Source organism: Peromyscus leucopus, chromosome 13, assembly GCF_004664715.2.
Source record: "Peromyscus leucopus breed LL Stock chromosome 13, UCI_PerLeu_2.1, whole genome shotgun sequence".
In the NCBI taxonomy this organism is placed as follows: domain Eukaryota; kingdom Metazoa; phylum Chordata; class Mammalia; order Rodentia; family Cricetidae; genus Peromyscus; species Peromyscus leucopus.
Genome location: NC_051074.1, coordinates 46,057,362 through 46,075,378, shown reverse-complemented (window position 1 = coordinate 46,075,378; position 18,017 = coordinate 46,057,362). Strand labels below are relative to the sequence as shown.

General features: G+C 38.5%; 1 protein-coding gene across 34 annotated transcripts in view; it reads left to right on the top strand.

The window, feature by feature from the left end:
• Map2 (microtubule associated protein 2) overlaps positions 1 to 18,017 on the top strand; it is a 279,474-nt gene that overhangs the window by 180,824 nt on the left and 80,633 nt on the right. For 31 of the 34 annotated variants that reach the window (XM_037210310.1, XM_028870078.2, XM_028870075.2 and 28 more), the window contains one exon: positions 1,600 to 1,672. The exons of 2 other annotated variants lie outside the window; for them this stretch is intronic. The gene's annotated coding sequence lies outside the window, so the exon portion shown is untranslated. The remainder of the gene's footprint in view (positions 1 to 1,599; positions 1,673 to 18,017) is intronic. One more of the 34 variants, XM_037210311.1, reaches the window with a different exon arrangement.

The following is an 18,017-nucleotide window of genomic DNA, read 5'->3' as shown; positions in this document are numbered from 1 at the left end:
AAACAGAACTTAAACCAATTAGAAATTTTCATTTGCTTATAATTCAATTTTTAAGTGATCTTAAGTTATTATACATACTTCTCTGCATGAATTTCTCCTTCCAGAGAGTCTGTCATAGATGGAATGGTAGATGAAAGATGGATAGATAGATGATAGATAGATAGATAGATAGATAGATAGATAGATAGATAGATAGATAGATAGATGTGCAAGAATGTTTGCTGAAATCTTTGCACACAGCTTTCATCAATCTGGATATTTCTTGAAAGGAATAAAAAACTACGTGCAAAATTTCAGCAATCATTCTTGCTAAAATAATTACTGAATTATTACAAAGAATGGGAAATTCTGCCATATGTCCTTTTGGCTGTGAAACTTTCGTTATGGTTATTTAGATGTTAAGTATCCATCATACTTGCTGTTACTCACTGTGAGTGTTCACAGATCAAATGGGCAAATATAAAAGAAACAACAAATGCAATCAGTATTTGTTGCTTTGAATCAAAGTCTTATCTCCTCTTCTATTTATGTGAATTTATTGTTTAAAGATCCAGAAAATGGCTGGGTTCATATGTCAAAGGTAGAACATTCATCTAACATGCCTAAGGCTCTATCTCTGATCTCTAGCATCATATTTTAAACAAAAAATTCTCGACTAGACAAAAAAAGAACCAGTTCATCCATATTTTCTGTTTGAATTTCCTTCTGGATTCTAAAGACATGTAGAGGCTATCCATTAAGGTCCCGAATTTTTTAACAATAACATATCATCATTCTTGACAATGGGATGGGGTGTATCTATTGGGATGAACATACATCAGACCTGGGGGAAATGCATAAACATGTGGCTTTAGAAACCCAGTCTGTAAAAGCTGGATTTGACCGGGGATTTACACACTGTGGGTTTTTGTAGTCTTGCCACGGATGAGGGTGGCTGCACCTGGACAGCTTGTAAGACAGAAAACAAGCCTGGTGCCTTCCAGTAACTGTTTATTTCCAGGAACCACTTCAATGGGGAGTATTCCATATGATGCTCAGTGGCATTTTTCAGCAGAATTGCTAATCCAGAGTGACTTTCAGGTTTTGGAATGTCAAAGCAAATTTAGTACTCTATGGAGAATATTTAATTAATTGTCAAAAAAAAATCTCTCTCCATCCTGTGCTTCATAAAATCAGTGCAGACTGGGCTAGAGGCCCAGTCTTTTTTAAAGCTTGCTGGATATAATTAACAATTATGACTATATTATTTGGGGGAGATTATATAATCTTCTGCTATTTATTAGCTGAGAACAACTTAAAAATTCTACTCGTCCTTGAATGTTACTCTTAAGAAGCATTAAGATGTAAAAAGGTAGGGAAAGCATTCAATAGTTTACATACTCACTGCTCTGTGTCAAGTGGCTGAGCTGGTGCCCAGCAGGTCACCAATGCTAAGCAAATGAGGAGCAGACCTTAGGAAATCCATCCTGGAGTCTCACATTACCCAAATTCAAAAGAGAAAGCTTTGAGTTGTTTCACGTTGACATGGTTGCCATGTGTGGGTCAGAAATTAATTCATACATTTTTCTCCGCATTCTTCTTTTTCTTTTTTTCTGACAGAAAGAAGCCAGAACATACTATCAGTCCTTTGAGAACACAACAAATATCACTACTTCACAACTTCCTTGAAGAGGTAAGATCGTGTCCTCACTACCACGAAAGAGTGACCCACTGTCATGAAAAACACTTCACTTCTCTGCTAACCATAGTTTTGTTTTTTTAAGTTTTAATTGAATGCCAGTTTATTTTTTAAGGAAAAAGCATCTTGAATTTTACAGCTAATAGGCTTGGAACTATAAATTATCACCTCACATGAAGCTCTTCACAGTTGATGGCTTTTGGCAGGGTGGAGGTTGGGAAGTGCTCAGTCTTCTTTCAGGGCTGGCCACTGGGAGTCTGACCATGCTCCAGTGAAGACACAAGGGTGGGGAATGGACCTGGGAGGACTGGGAGAGATCGGGGTGCATTATATGAACTTTCCAAATAATCAATACAAATATTATGTTAGAAGATCATAGGTTTTAGACTGACTAAATGAAGAGATCTTGCTTTGAAATGAGTGTTGAACCCAGCCCCTCTCTCCTGATGTTTTGCGTGTGCCTTTATGTAAAGTACTGCACTTATTCCCTTCCGTCGGCTCTGTGAGGTGGCTAATAGATGATGTCCACTTTACAGATTAGGGGCCTGAGACAAAGCTCACCCAAACCATGCACATGGGAAAAGGAACCCCAAAGCTGTGCACATGGAAGAAAGAACCCCACCCACAGTGGTAACCTGAGGATACCTGCTTGAGAAAGAAATACCCAAGAATTAGATTCTCCCATGTTTGCATAAATTCCATCTGGATTTATATAAGAAAACAAGTAACATTTACTGGAAACGCAGTCAATGCACAGCAGGCACACTCTTACTGTCTATGTGCACCTGTCCCATATCCAACAATCGCATGAATGAATAAATGAGCACTTTAGCTCAGTTTGCAAATAGAAACTATGTTTTCTTTTACTTGGCACCTTGTAACTAGAAACTTCATAATAAAAGCAGAATAAAACTATTCAGAGATTGCCAAGGAGTGACCTCTCATTCCAGAAAATGCCATTTTAATTTTAACTTGTTTTCTATTAAAGGTGTTGAATGTACTATTGATAATTGGCCATGGCAGTGTTTATTTTATGGCTCTCATAAATTCTTTATTTTTGAATGAAAAAAAAACTGTATCATGTTTTCATTGCAAAAAGATTCAACATGATTGTAAATACCTAAGCATCTGCCATACAGATCAAACAGCCTCACTTATGGCTATCTTAAGCTCTTTTCTGAATAGACCACCACGGGAGGAAAAGACATTTTGCTTTCTTCTCATGCTCCTGCTTTCGTCCCAGGGAGTATCAGAATTCTAAAGGTACATAGTGTCCTTTGTGTGTTCTGCTATGAGACAAACAGACGCAGCACAGTTACATCTTCCAAGTGTACAGAGCTGGTGTCACCCTGCAGGTGTTCCTTCATAGGTCACTTTCACTCACTGTTGTAATTAGATGCATCCACGTTGGCAGACAAGATTGGTTTGGCTCATCCCAGCTGTTGCCATAGTTACTGCCTTACATATTAAGGTGCTTATTATTGCATCTAAATCTCTCACAGCACTTTAAAGATTCAATGCTACCATGGCTTCCTCATGTCTTATAAAACTTATTTGGAATTTGTGTCCAAGAGAGCTGACATTCTCTGAATATGATACCATGCCAAGTCTTTTTATGTTTCATTTTTTTCCCAGCTGGAAACACATCTTTAATTGGCATGTAAGGATTTTGCTAATCTACTGGGACCCACGGTTTTCACTGTTCTGCCATAATATAATAATCCACATAGGTTTTATTTCACCATAGATGAAATTCTAACTAGTCCCAAACCTAGTATAAATACTAAATATGAAATTTAAGATACTTAAAAAGAAAAATACATTTTGGGAGGTCCATGTTAATTGCTTACATCCCTTAAAAATCACGGGAGGAGTTTTAATAAAGACCCTTTTCAAATTATTGTCTAACAATACAGTTAATTCTAGAACTTGCAAACATGTACATGAAAGTTTAATTTATCCCACCATCATTTATTAGGATCTTTTGTGTATATTGGGGGCTAATGCTAAAATATCAAGAAGAGCCGGGTGGCGGTGGCACATATCTTTAATCTTAGCACTCGGGAGGCAGAGCCAAGAGGATTTCTGTGAGTTTGAGGCCAGCCTGGTCTACAGAGTAATCTCCAAGACAGGCACCAAAACTACACAGAGAAACCCTGGCTCGAAAAAAACAAACAAACAAAAAAAAAGAGAGACGATATTTATCCAACCTGAGAAAATAGTATCTATGAAAACATGAAGATTCATGCAGTGTTTCTGCACAATTTTATGCAAGTATTTCTATTTAGATATGTTCTTTAATACCATGTGATCACCTCTGATACCACTGACTTCACCAAGTGGATTATACAGAAGGGATAATCACAGTGAAAATGTTTGGTAAAGAGCATCCTTTAAATTATTTACTAATGTTGCTAATTACTATATTGTATAAAATTTGAAGTTGAATATTTCCAACCTAACACATGCAATGCCAAATCTAAGTCTTTGTCCCTGAAGTTTATCTTATTGATGCCTATGAAATCAACATCTCTTTTCACACAAAGCTCACTGGGTATTACAGTGCACTGTTAATCGCTATGAAAATCAGTTTGCCTCTAGCTTCCACCACCTGTTAGAATCATATGACTTGACCTCTTTAAGCCCCATGGGAGAGCATCACAGTACTTGTAACTGTCCAAACTATTATCAAGTCTCATCATCTCTACCTATACATTTAAATGTCATCAGTCTCGCACTCCCATAATCTGTTGTCTACATAGAAGAAGTCACTACAAAAGTCCTTAATTGATATGACTCCCTTGTTCCAAATACATGAATGGTCACTTGTATAGAATGAATCGCACACTCTTATCGTAGCCAACAAGATGGTACAGGATTGCCATCCTCTGCAGCCCACATCACCTCAATATTGTCTCCTCCCTCCAATGGCAGAAACTATATCATGTTTTGAGTTGTGTCACTATTACCAAGGCCAGCACCTCCCTGGTAAGTTCTCACTTGGTGAAGGGATGACTGGATATACATGGTTCCTGGGAAACATAACAGGTAGATGCTTTGTCCATAGATTACCCACAATGCACATCAACGATAATTGGTAGCTCTTAAAGCATTCCTTTATGTGTCTTAGCAGAACCCATTGCTTTTTCAATGCTCAAACACTTTTTCCTGGATTCAAGTCATAATTTTTATGGTTTTATAATATTGTGAAAACCTTGGTTGCTGATTTTATCATCTCTAATCTTCATTTATAATACAAAAGTCCCAAACTACATATAAGTTAGGAATAAGCTAGGTAGATGGGCATGAGGAAGATATTTGAAGAATTAAAAAATATGTATTGTTCTCGAAGTCTTTTACCTAAATATTGTAATCTACTACAATTCAACATAACTTAGGTTGCATGTTCCTTCAGAATATTTATATTTTTTCTTCATTCATAGCTGAAAGGAGCTTATCTTTTAAGAATTGTTTTGTGTAAGGAGATGTCTTTAGTTTTATAACTAGGAGCTGCACTTGATGACTATTTATATTGTTGGGAACACTTGGCAACAGAAAGACAAACAGTAGGGCCACCAGGCGCCAACAACTAACAAAAAGAGAATGAAAACCTGGTAATTCTGCCATCTTCTCTAAAAATAAGGACCTTGGCTTACACTGATCACTACCTCACAAAGATTGTTCATGGATTCTATGGCGACTGTTTTCGAGGTAGATTATGCATTCTAAAAATAAATTTGATTGATGATTTTGGGATGTCTGATCATGCTTTTACAGAAACCTTTTGTACTCTGCTGTGAGCTGCTAAATCACACCTGGCACCCAGGTCTTCCGGCTCTTATTGACTAAGCCTGGGTGAGGTTTGAAAGAGGGATCTCTACTTAGTTATCTGGGGACAGGGAAAAGGAGAGTTGCCCACATCCTCTGGCAGGAGTTAAAATAACAATGACAGTCCTCCTACTTAGCAGGCTGAGTCACAAGCACATTCTGTTGCTTCCTCAGCAGTCCTAAGCAGATTGTTTGGGCTGGAGTTTTGGAGGCAGAGGTGGCCACCACCTGCTGTAAAAAGACTGCTGCGATTAAGGATTGTCTTTTAACAGTTTGGCCAAATAGAAATAGAAAAAGAAAACATTTGGTACTGATAAGCACATAGCCTAATGTTTGAATAAGTGAATAGTGGTCGAGGAGAGCTGAGAAGGTTCAGTTGAGTATATGTGCTTACCACCATACCTGAAAACTTGAGTTCCATTCCCAGAACCAACAGGGTGGAGGCAGAAAACCAACTCTTACAATTTGTCTACTAACTTCTACACATGAAATGGAGTACTACGTGAGTGTGCACACACTCATGTGCACACACACACAAATGAAGGAATAAACAAGTAATAAATAAATAAATAAATAAATAAATAAATAAATAAATAAATAAAAGCAATAGTGGTCTAGTCATGCTTATTATCCAATTAGTTATTTTATAGGCTTTGAGAATAAGTCATTTAAAAAGGGAAGCTGGTTGTAGGTTTCACAATTCAGTCATGCTGTACTTAGAAGACATTTGCTGTCTGAAAGTGATAACCTTGTCTCAGCCAATATAGATAGTAGGTTGTATTGAATAGGAATATAGTTTTACTTAAGCAGAAAGATTGTTATAGGTTACTGAGCAGCCTTTTAGTAGAACATTGTTGTTACAGAAGCAAAGTACCTTGTAAAGAAAAGAGTTTATTTTGGTTCATCCTTCTGGTCTAAGGTCTAGGCCATCATCTGGTAAGGTCACAAGACAATGTTGTCATTACATGGGAGAGAAGATACATGTATGTATCATCTGGTCTCTCTTCCACTTCACATAAAACAACTAGTAATTCAGTTAAGGGGTCTCTACCCATATGACCTTATCTAATTTAACTCCATTTCACAAAAAACAACTAGTAATTCAGTTAAGGGGTCTCTACCCATATGACCTTATCTAATTTAACTCCATTTCACACAAAACAACTAGTAATTCAGTTAAGGGGTCTCTACCCACATGGCCTTGTCTAGTTTAACTAACCCCACTGCTGAAACTTCCGAGAGATTTGAGTTCCTTCTCTTAAAACCTCACAATGGGATAAAATTTCAGTATATGAACTCCTGAGAGACGAAATCTGTATCTAACCGGTAGCATACAGTTTTCTCTGGGACCCCTCAGCTTCATCTCTCTTTGCTCACTTTGATTCCACATGATTGTTAATAACTTCTTTTACATAAAGACAAGATGTTCTTATTGCTTCTCACCCAGCCATGGCTCATCACCTTGCTTCTCCATCAGTGCCAGGTTTATGTAGTATTTGCTTATCAATTTTTAATCACCTCAACTTTAACCCAATAAGCTGTGACCACTAAAATAGATTAGAAAGTACATGCATGGTTGTCAGGCTTCTACATCCTTAGGTGGGGAAAAGAAGAGAGCTAACTGCAAGAAAAGCATGATGATGAACTAACACCTCCAAAGCAACTAAAATATCTAAGTCTATTTGTTACCTTCCTCTTATTCTCTGTGCTATTCATTGATAACCGGCATGTCCCATTACTGTATTCAGAGGGATCCATAACTTGACAGTTTTTCTGAAGCTGTGTAAGGACATGCAGGCTCCTGTATTATAAAATTAAGGGTTTTGTCTGCCCTCTGCTTGCCACCTGGAAGGGAAGTTAGAACTTTTTGAGACTAAAGCATCAAGAAGCCAGGTGAAGAAAGAAATGAAATCCCCAGAGATAGTGGGAAATAGGCAAGTAGCTGGAGGGAGTGCTTCAGATGCAATTAGTATTCCATCTTTAGCTCTACACATAGCTGCAAAAATAAGATGCATTCACTTGGCCCTCCTGATGAGGGATGAACTAGATATACTTAGCAAGAGGTGTGCACATATTTATGTGTGTATGTGTGTTCACATGCACATCTATTTCAATACACATAGTTGCAAAAAACCCATATTTCTACAAAACACTTTGCACGCATGTGACTGAGATTAAGGCATGTTAAACTCAAAGTCCTGTGATAATTCAAACTAATTCTAATCAGGGACAGTTTATGTTATGAGGAACTTTTCAAGCCAGCCTTCAGCCACTATCCCAGAGATCTGGCTATGTCCTTACAAAGTATATTGCCATTTTCTGGAGTTGTGTGATTGGTTTGTGTCCCTTTTGCACCTCAGGCTTCTATTGTCAGCAACAAACCAAATACAAAATACAAAACCTGGAGAAGGCTATGGAGCGTCCTGCCTAGAGTCCCAGTGCTTGGGAGGCTGAGGTATGAGGATTGTCAGGAATTCAAGGCCATCTTGGCTGCCTCATTTCAAAATCAAAACAAAACATTTCTGCCTCATTGCTCACTGGAGCAATTTTGTCATCATTTGGAGGCTGAGGCAGGAGGATTGTGGTGAATTTGTGGCTAGCCTAGGCTATGACTACAGGGTGACATTTTATCTCAGAACTCAAAGGTTTCTGAGCAGGATAATTTGCCCTGTGAAGCTTCACTAGATGGCAAAGATGCAGAATGGATTAAGGGGTCAACTCTGAAGAAGAAAATTTGAGATTTCCACCATTGACATGCACCTCATGTAATGGTGACAAGAACTTTGTAGGAAATGCAATCTGTAGCTAGTGGTGAGGTAAGAATGGATTTGTGGACTGAGGATGTATATACTTACCGAATATATGAAATGTTGGGACTACAGAGGTATGAAGAAGATGGTGCCATAGAAAAAAAGCAAAGAACACTGAGGACCATTCACATTGTGGGTGAGGGAAGAAGAGAAACAGAAGAGTTTAGCATAGTGTAAAAGGAGGTCTCATGCCTAAGGTGAACCAAGAGTGCTCTTACAGAGGCATGCATTGAGTCGAGGAGAATGGAGAATTTACAGCATTAAATACAATGAATTATTAGTGAGCATCAAGGGGCATGAAAACATCAGTAACTGCCCAGCTCCCACCTCCAGCTGTACTTTCCTGAACTTTTTCTGCCTATAAGCACCTTAAGCATCTCCATTGTTACCTACTGAGACACCATGATAGAAGTCAAAGAATTTATTTTTAAATTAGCCTATATTCAAGTGATGAGTTGTAATTTGACATCATCTGTCCTCTCCTTCAGTTCTCTCATTTAACTGGGCTCTGTGATCTCAGAAATCTCCCAGATTTTATCCCTTCAGGCCAGGCTTCCAATATGTTTGTCTGAATCATGTAATGACTTTGATTCTTGCCACTTTCCTGATCCTTATAAATAGATGCCACTCTCTGTGCTATGACCATGGAATGCTGAGGGTACATCACCTTGTTTCTTTTTCCCATATAAAAATTTCCTAAACAAACCCAAACAGAGCTCATGGCAGATATCTCTGAACAAGTTCTACACACACACACCCTCACTAATACCATTTTTTCTTCCCCTTCCAACCACAGTAGAATACTTGTTGATTCCTAGTTAAATGTATACCTTCCATTGTTATCATTGTCTTTATTCATTATGCTCCTTCTATTTGAAGGCCCCCATTTCCCTTCTGTATTTTATCTATCACTTCAAAGTTTATACAAACTGTGAATAGTCCTAAAAATAACTTGTATTAATAATAATTTGTATTGTGTCTCTGGTTAATAAGACACATGCATAGTCTTTTAACAGTCTTAGACTAAAGGAAAATCACATATGATACCTTACCATTTCCATCTCTGTCTCCATGGCTTGGTCATGTTCTCAAAGACAAAGATTTCACCTTTCCTATAGTTGTGCCTTCGCAACAATAGTAGGTAGCAGATAATATTTAAAACATTGTTGATATTTGTTACTGAGTAACCAAAGATTGAAAAGAGTCCAAGTAATCAATAAAGAAGTGATAGAGAAGTGACTACAGATTGTATGGATGTTGGTTTATTGACATTTTTCTCAGGGTCTGTGTTTGTTAAGTGGGTGCATGTGTGGGTGCCCATGCTCCCTCGTGTGTGTGTGTGTGTGTGTGTGTGTGTGTGTGTGTGTGTTGTTGTTGTTGTTGTTGTTGTTGTTGTTGTTTTAGATAGGAGAAAGGGTATATTCATAGTCCTCCGTAAGAAAGAGAAAAAATAGGATGACATTTTGGCATTTGAGATTGCAGGATACTATTATTATTGTTGTTGTTATCATCATCAACATTATTATTGTTATTATTGGAACAGGGTATTGTAAAAGGCAGGAAAATGTTACATTGTTACATTCGGGCAGATTAACAAAGCAGAGAGCCTCCTAAAGCAATAAGGAGGGCAGACAGAAGGGTCACAGTGACAGGCATGTGTAAAGGTTCTGTCTTTGCTTCACTTCAGAAAACTGGATGCTTTCACCACGTCCTTGGGAAAATGTAAAACAAAAACAAAAACAAAAACCTGTGCTCCTAGGAAAGTGACTGCAAATTCTGTCCTCCCTATGGCACATATTCCAGAAGAACCCACCTAAAGCATGGACCATCTGCACTCCAGCTACACCCGAGAGCAGAGGAGCACAAGTCAGAGAAATACCCTTTCTCCCGGTTTGCTCTCACTTCTCCCACGCCAACACCCACGGCTCTTCTCGTGCCCGTGAGGATGGGCTATGCTGGCAGCAACCTGGGGAGGGTGACTTGAAGTGTTTTGTTTAATACTGCCACTGCTCTTGGTCGTCTCCTCTGTAAATGTTGCATTCTATTATAATCTCGAAAAATAGAAGAAACAACTTCTTTAAAGGTTGCATTTTCCAGACATGGTGGTACACTCCTGTAATCCCAACAGTTAGGAGGTAGAGGCAGGAGGATCAAACGGTCAAGGTCATCTTTGCTTACATAGCAAGGTCTAGGTCATTTGGGGGATCTAACGCTCTCTTCTGGTCTCTGAGGGCACCAACATGTATGTACATGCATGCAAGAGAGTGTGTATTTGAACACGCACACACACACACATTATTTTTAAAGTGAAAAGAAAAATTTCATTATAGGTTTTTTTTTCAGACCAAGTATGCTATTCAGGTTATCTAAATGCTTTAAGAAGGAGTTCTGGAACTTTTTGTCATAGCTTTGTTTTGGCCTCATTCAACAGTACTGCTTGGGGTGGGAGGTAATCTTTGTAGACAACCAAGGACCCAGGTTCCTGATGTTTGTGATTTTGCTTCGTCATCATCTATAGTCAACTGATGGAAGAGCAGAAACCAAGAAGTACATGGCAGGTACATACAGGCCAGGGGTGCATTTCCACTCACGTGCTTTTTTTCTCTTTCTTCTGGGCAGAGAAGGGCACTCTACCTAAATGCTCAGAATAAGAAGAAAGCGGCTCCGTAAACTGCTAGTAAACGTCTGAGTTCTAGTAGCAGTCTATGAAGCAGGACCGTTATATACGGGTCACATAGCTTAAGTGCTGACAAAGCCAGACGTCAGTCACACTATGCAGACACAATCGTAAATCATAATTCCTATATCATGTTAAAATAGTAAATGTAATAGGCAAATCAGTCTATCAAAGTTAATTCCTACAACAGTACACAAATGTGTTTCTTTAAAGAAATTCTTTATAAAAATAGTGTTTCCAAAGATAACAGCTAACAAACTCTGATGTCCGGTATTGCTGTTCACTTACTACAATAACTTTTTGTTAAGAGAATTAATTTATTAAATTTTTCAAAGCTTCATTGTAGAATGAATAAATATTTATACTTTGATAGTTAAATTCATTGTTAGAACCATGAATTGGAGTATCAAATAAAAGCACTCTGAATTTAAGAGGAATGTGTGCTTTTAAGGAAAAGTAGAGTAAAGGTAAACAAATGAGGAAAATACCCACACTATTTAGCACTTTTTTAAAAATGTGAAGTTTTTTTTTTACATTTTGATGACCTCCCAAGTAATCACAAAGTCCCCTGTCATATTTTACAATTGTTTCATCAGTATTATGTATTTGGATGGTAATGAACACGTGGCAAGTACCATTGTATCCAATTATTTTTAAGAAATTAATATTCGTCTTAGGGTTACTTTTTCTATGATGAAACGCCATGACCAAAAGCAACTTAGGGAGGAAAGGGTCTATTTCACTCACAGTTCCATATAACAATTCATTATCAGAAGCAGTGAGAGCAGGACCCTGGAGGCAGGAGCTGATGCAGAGGCCCTGGATGGCTGTTGCTTACTGGCTTGTTCCCAATGGCTTACCCAGCCTGCTTTTTATAGAACCCAGGACCACCAGCCCAGGGATGGTGCTACCCACAATGGGCAGGGCCCTCCCGTATCTATCACTAGTTTAAAAAATGCCCTATATCCAGATCTTATGGAGGCATTTTTTATCAATTGAGGTTCCCTCCTTTCAGAGAAGTCTAGCTAGTGTCAAGTTGGCATAATGCTGTCCAGCACAGTATTGTTTCAGTGTTGTACAAAAGTAATTCTGTCGCCTCGGCAGTCCATCAAATAAGCTTATTTGCTAATGAATTCTGTCACAGAGTGTTGCTTTCCTCTGACTATGGAATTCTAGGGGGGTTGTGAGTAACTCCTTCACAGTCAGTGTATGATCACTATTTATTCCCACACAGTTAAAATGTCTACTCCCTTTGAGAGTTGGTGACACTTTAATCACATACGCGTGTCACTAGAGAACATTTAAAATAGAGAAATCCCAAGAGAACTGGCTATTTGCTAAAGTAGATAAGGAAAGGCAGATTGGTGCTTCCAACTGTGAGAAGTTTGAGAAGCAGTGAGTAAAAACCACATGGTTGAAGTTGGAGGCTGATGTTTTCTGGGTGTGTCTGTCAAATCTTTCCTCCTAAGAAGTGTGATGATGTGTCTAACCGTGATAATGTCTTGTAATTTTTTTTTCCTACTCATTTTGCTCCCACCTGCACTGATTTTTTTTAATGAATGTCAAGGATTCCAGTTGTGCTCAGTAATTACTACAGGCGGCAGTTTGATTCAGAGGCAGCTGTAATCTCTGGAAGAGAAATTGAGAATTCACTAAAGCAAATACTTCAGTGAGAGGGTGCCAGAGCCTGAGTCATTTAAACTCACTGTGAGCAAAGCATGAGGCAAGATCCAGTAGTCATCCATCCTGAATGGAGAGCAAAGGGCAGAAAAACACAAAAGACCTTTTCAGTGGCACAGCATTGTGGCTCTGTGAGTTCTTGTTACCAGAGAGCAATGTTTAGTTAAGTCACTGTGGGTTTTGACTGGGGGCATATATTTACAATTATAGTGAGCCTTGTTTGGGGGAAATAAGAATGTTCAAGGAAACTTTGTTGACAAACCAAGAGGAATTTTCAAATTACAGTGCCCTATACAAACCGTGGATATCTAAAATGTCACACATGCCTACATAATGGATTTTTGTATATACTGAGAAAATACTATTGGAACAGAGCACAGAGGCAGGCACGTTTTTCAGTGAAGCTCTGCAGGAAAGTAGCAAACTCATAGGTATTTATAAATATAATGTTCTTGTGGTAGAGTAGAGTAACTATATTATATAATATAAAATATCTGTTGATGGCTGGGACTATAGTCAGTGATAAAGTACTTGCCTCACATGCACGAGGCCCTATGTTCAATCCCCAGTCCTGCAAACAAAAACATAAACTGAAATATTTGTGCTTGGATAAAAACATATTCAGCCTTATTCGCTCCACTGTAATTTTTTGATTTCAAGAAGTCCGTTCTCCAGCTAATGAGCCTGGCATCGAGAATCCACCACCTTCTCCCAGGCTTCCTCAGCATCCTGTCATGAGTCACCATCCTGTCTCCTGGGATAACTGTGAGAGGCTCCAAACTGAACTCTAGGTGTCTGTTATTGCTCCACTACGACCCCCTCTCTTTTCCACATAGTAGCCACGTGATTCTTTTAAAGGTCAACACTACCCTGTAAGAAACTATTATATTTTGAGATAAATCTAAATGCTTGACCAAATTGTCTATGAAACAGTTCTCATGGCACTCTGCCTTTGTCTAAAGCCAGCCTCACACCAGGAAGCTCATTCTTGCCCCGTGGCTTCTGTGCCCACGACAGACTCTGGTCCTTCAGGAGCATCCTTGCCCCACACAACACTCTCCTCCTTAATGGAGCATCCTTTCATACTTTTCTCCTCTGAGGTCACCACCCCAATCCATCCTTGAAACTGAAGATTATTTAGGCAACTGGAGAGAAGGGTTGTCACACAAACATGAGGACCTAAGTTCAGACACTCAGCATCCATGAAAAACTAGGCCTTTTCTGACTTTCCTGTCCAACAATTCTGTCACCAATCATATCTTTAACCTGCCGAAGGAATCTCACCATCCTCAGCTGCCATGTTCTCTTGCCATTAAAAGCCTAAATCTCCTTTACTTTCTTCCTTTCTTCCTTCCTTTCTTTCTTTCTTTCTTTCTTTCTTTCTCTCTTTCTTTTTTTTTTTTGTCGAGACAGGGTTTCTCTGCATAGCTTTGCGCCTTTCCTGGGTCTCACTCTGTAGACCAGGCTGACCTCGAACCCACAGAGATCCTCCTGCCTCTACCTCCCGAGTGCTAGGATTAAAGATGCATGCCACCACCACCCAGCTCCTTTTCTTTCTCATAGCGAGGTCCCAGATGAAATGTTAACATTGCTGTGCTTAATAAAAAGTAAATGAAGCATGTTGTCTTTTAAAAGAATAATATATTTCTCTGTAGTATTTGTTACTGTCTAGAAGTGTGTATTATTTTAATTTTATATTTCTTTGTTCTGTTTTTTTTTGGGGGGGGGTGTTTTGTGGTGTTGGGTGCTGAACCCAGGGCATTGAGCATGAGTAGGCACTCACGATACCACTGAATAACACCCTAAACTTGGTCAGATATGTTTTTTTTTTAATTTTGCTACATAGGTGCCTACTATTAAATTAACCATTGCGTATAAGATAGAAACAGTTGTTTGTAGAGAAATTCATTGCACTGGGTTTTTTTTTTTCCATTTACTTGAAAATATTTTACCATCTCATAACCTTGGACTAATTATATACATTTCAGGCCTGGGGGTTTTCAATATTTTATGTCACATTCTGTCGCTTCGCAAGTTTGACAGAATGCAAGTAGCCAGCCATAAAAATTGACCTTGTTTCTAGAATTCACTCCAGGGTACAAAGACGTCTGTTCAAAGAGAGAAGTCAAACTGTATGTGAAGGCTGACCCATTTGGATCCAACCTGAGTTGTGAGGGAATTCCAAATGATAAGGATTTTATGGACATCCTTTCAGGCTAGACTCACTGGTGTAGTAAGCAAGGCAACTTTCAACTTATCTCAGAATTCCTATGAGTCACAATTACAGCCAGCAGCAAGCACACCACAGCACATAGTCTGCCCCAAATCCATAACAAATAAGAAATAAAAGAATTTGCTGTTTCATATAATTCAAACTTCACTTTTATATGGCTTATAGAGTCATATAAAAGACCTTTCTAGAAGTCAGTGTCTGCTATCACTAGCTGGGTTTAACCCTCTATCCATGCCATAGGGTAGCATCTATTAAAATGTATATTTTCTAATATATGTGTGTATAACATATATAAATGTATATAAACTCACTAGTTTATGCCTATAGTTTTTTTATAATAATGACTTGGAAGATTGATATTTCTTTGTTCATTCTCCATTACTGTTTGCTATGACTCCTCTGTCTTCCACAGTTGAGTGTGAGCTGTTTATAGAGTGAGTCCATATGTTAATCAGCATTTTATTTATGAGGCATAACAGAATTTCTGGTATAAAACTGGTAAGCAATAAATGTTTATTGAATGAATTCGAAAAAGCACAATAACCACATTAGTAACAATCTTAAAATTAAATGAACACTTCAAGAGAATCTCATTAAAGCAATTTGTAAATTGGTGCCTTTCAGAGAAAGATCCAGTTCCACAGCCACTGAGCTGTCTCCTACTTTGCTCACAACCTTTATTTCCTTGCTCTAGCACCTTACCATTTGAATGTAGTTCTGACCATGTCTGTCCACACGCACAAGTTTAGCCTGGTCTCACATCTGAAAACAAATGACATTCTAAATAACCTCATCAGACTTACACTGAACAACAATTTTTAAAAACTCTATAGCTTATTGAAAACTAAAACAGTCAATAATAAATTTCAGTGAAGCAGAACTCTTCAGAACATTGGCATAGGACTTAAAATATTAATAATGAAAACACCTTTCAATATAGTATGAAAGATAATGTTTTATTCTCTTGAAAGCAGATCAATAAGTTATATAGTTAGATAGATAATAGACAATTCAACATGAGGACATTAGTTTACAAGGCAGTTTTGTAAAAACAAATCTATTTAACATTATAGCAATGTGAGGTTAGGCTTTGTTAATTAATCATTATCAGTTTAGCTCCTCACATAGAATCCAGCCCAGTTGCATCCCAAACACAGTCATAGTTCAGATCCATGTGCCCTTTTTCTAAAGCAACTGTCTCTAAGAGCATCTCCATGCTTAGTCATGTCTTCCTCCAGTTCACATTTCATTGGTCCATTATTGCAACAATCATTCTAAATAATAAACCTGAATAAGCCACACCCTTCTTCCTCATCTTTCACAGATGCGGAGGCCCTCCAGGACAGAGGCTGAGTGTGACTTAGTGCATCTCTTATGATTCTGTCTTTGCCTCATTTTTCCTATATCTTCCTTCACTTCTGGGCTACAGGGAACAGTTGATGCTTTACATCTGTCCTGTGTAGCTAGAGTTTTTTTGCTTTGTCCACAGTCAGGACAAGTCTTTGTCACCCGCCAGTCCCACAGCCGCTCAGACCCAACCAAGTAAACACAGAGACTTATATTGCTTACAAACTGTATGGCCGTGACAGGCTTCTTGCTAACTGTTCTTATATCTTAAATTAATCCATTTCTATAAATCTATACCTTGCCACGTGGCTTGTGCCTTACCGGTGTCTTCACATGAGGCTTGTCATGGTGGCGGCTGGCAGTTTCTCTGACTCAGCCTTCTGCTTCCCAGAACTCTCCTCTCTCCTTGTCCCACCTACTTCCTGCCTGGCCACTGGCCAATCAGTGTTTTATTTATTGACCAATCAGAGCAATTTGACATACAGACCATCCCACAGCAGTCCTGTCTTCATTCATTAGTAGACATGTGTTCTTTAGCCTCCTTTGTGCCGGTGGACGAGGTGCTGTAAGTACAGAGATGAATTAAATGCAGCCTGCCTCCAGAAACTCACAGCCTAGTGAGGGAGACAGATGGGACAGTGAAGAACTTCTAACCTGGAGTGAAGAATCATGTAATGAGAATACTGGGAAAGTGCCCATTAAAGTGTCTTTCCAAAAATTATTCCCCAGCCTAAGTTTTAAAAGACAAAGAAAAGTGGAGGAAAACGTATTTGGGCATCAACATTCTCCCTTTAAGTTTCCTGACATATCTTCTGCTAAGTCCTGTTCATGCTTTATATTCAGATGCTGCCTGTCACGGGAGGTACTGTAATAAAAGTTTTCAATGCATGCCTAAAACTCTCCCCATCTCCCTTACAGCACATATCAAGATGTATGTTGTTGTTGTTTTCTGCAACCTCCTACAACAGCATTGTGTCAAACATCTTTTCAATTCCCAGATGCACTAAGCCTTTTCTTTTAATGTTTTAGAGAGTAAACTAATTAATTGTTTGATGAATTAGAGTTGTAATCTTAGAGTGGACATCTTAACATCATCAGTTCAGCCTCCCATCATACTAAACAATTATTGATTTTTGCCATGTTCATGACAGAATGGCCATTTGACTTTTGCTTAATCACAAGTACCGACAAAGAGTATATGAATTTCAAAACACACAACAAATGCTCTGACTAATGTTGGTCTGCATCTGGTTATACCCACTAGATGTGGCGTAAGATTTTAATCTTAACATGTTAGAAGCAAAGCTTCATTCACCTGGCTCTATCTTAGAGGGAGAATTATTCATCAAAAGACTGCCATCTTAAATTTAAATTTAAAAATACAATTTATATTTTAAAAAGAGTTTGAAGGGAGAGACGCAGAATGACTGGGAAAAGCTGTTCCTAGTGGATTATTAAACAAAATACCAGATGTGGGATATCACCTTTTGAATTGATTATAGGAGCCCCAGACGCTTCCCAAACAAGAGAGGCTCTTGCCAGTCCTTTTGGCTGCCCACCAGAACTAGATGGTAAGACCGAATTGCTGAAGATACTATATACCTTAGTTACATGATGTAAATAAATCAAACTAGAACTGAGGTGGAAAGTTCCTTCCTGCTGGCTAGATTTCATGGATCTAGAAGGTTCTATAAAGGTTACTGGGAAAGAAAGAAAAGGTGTCGACAGTCTTACCTACCTATGAACTACAATACCAACCTTCCA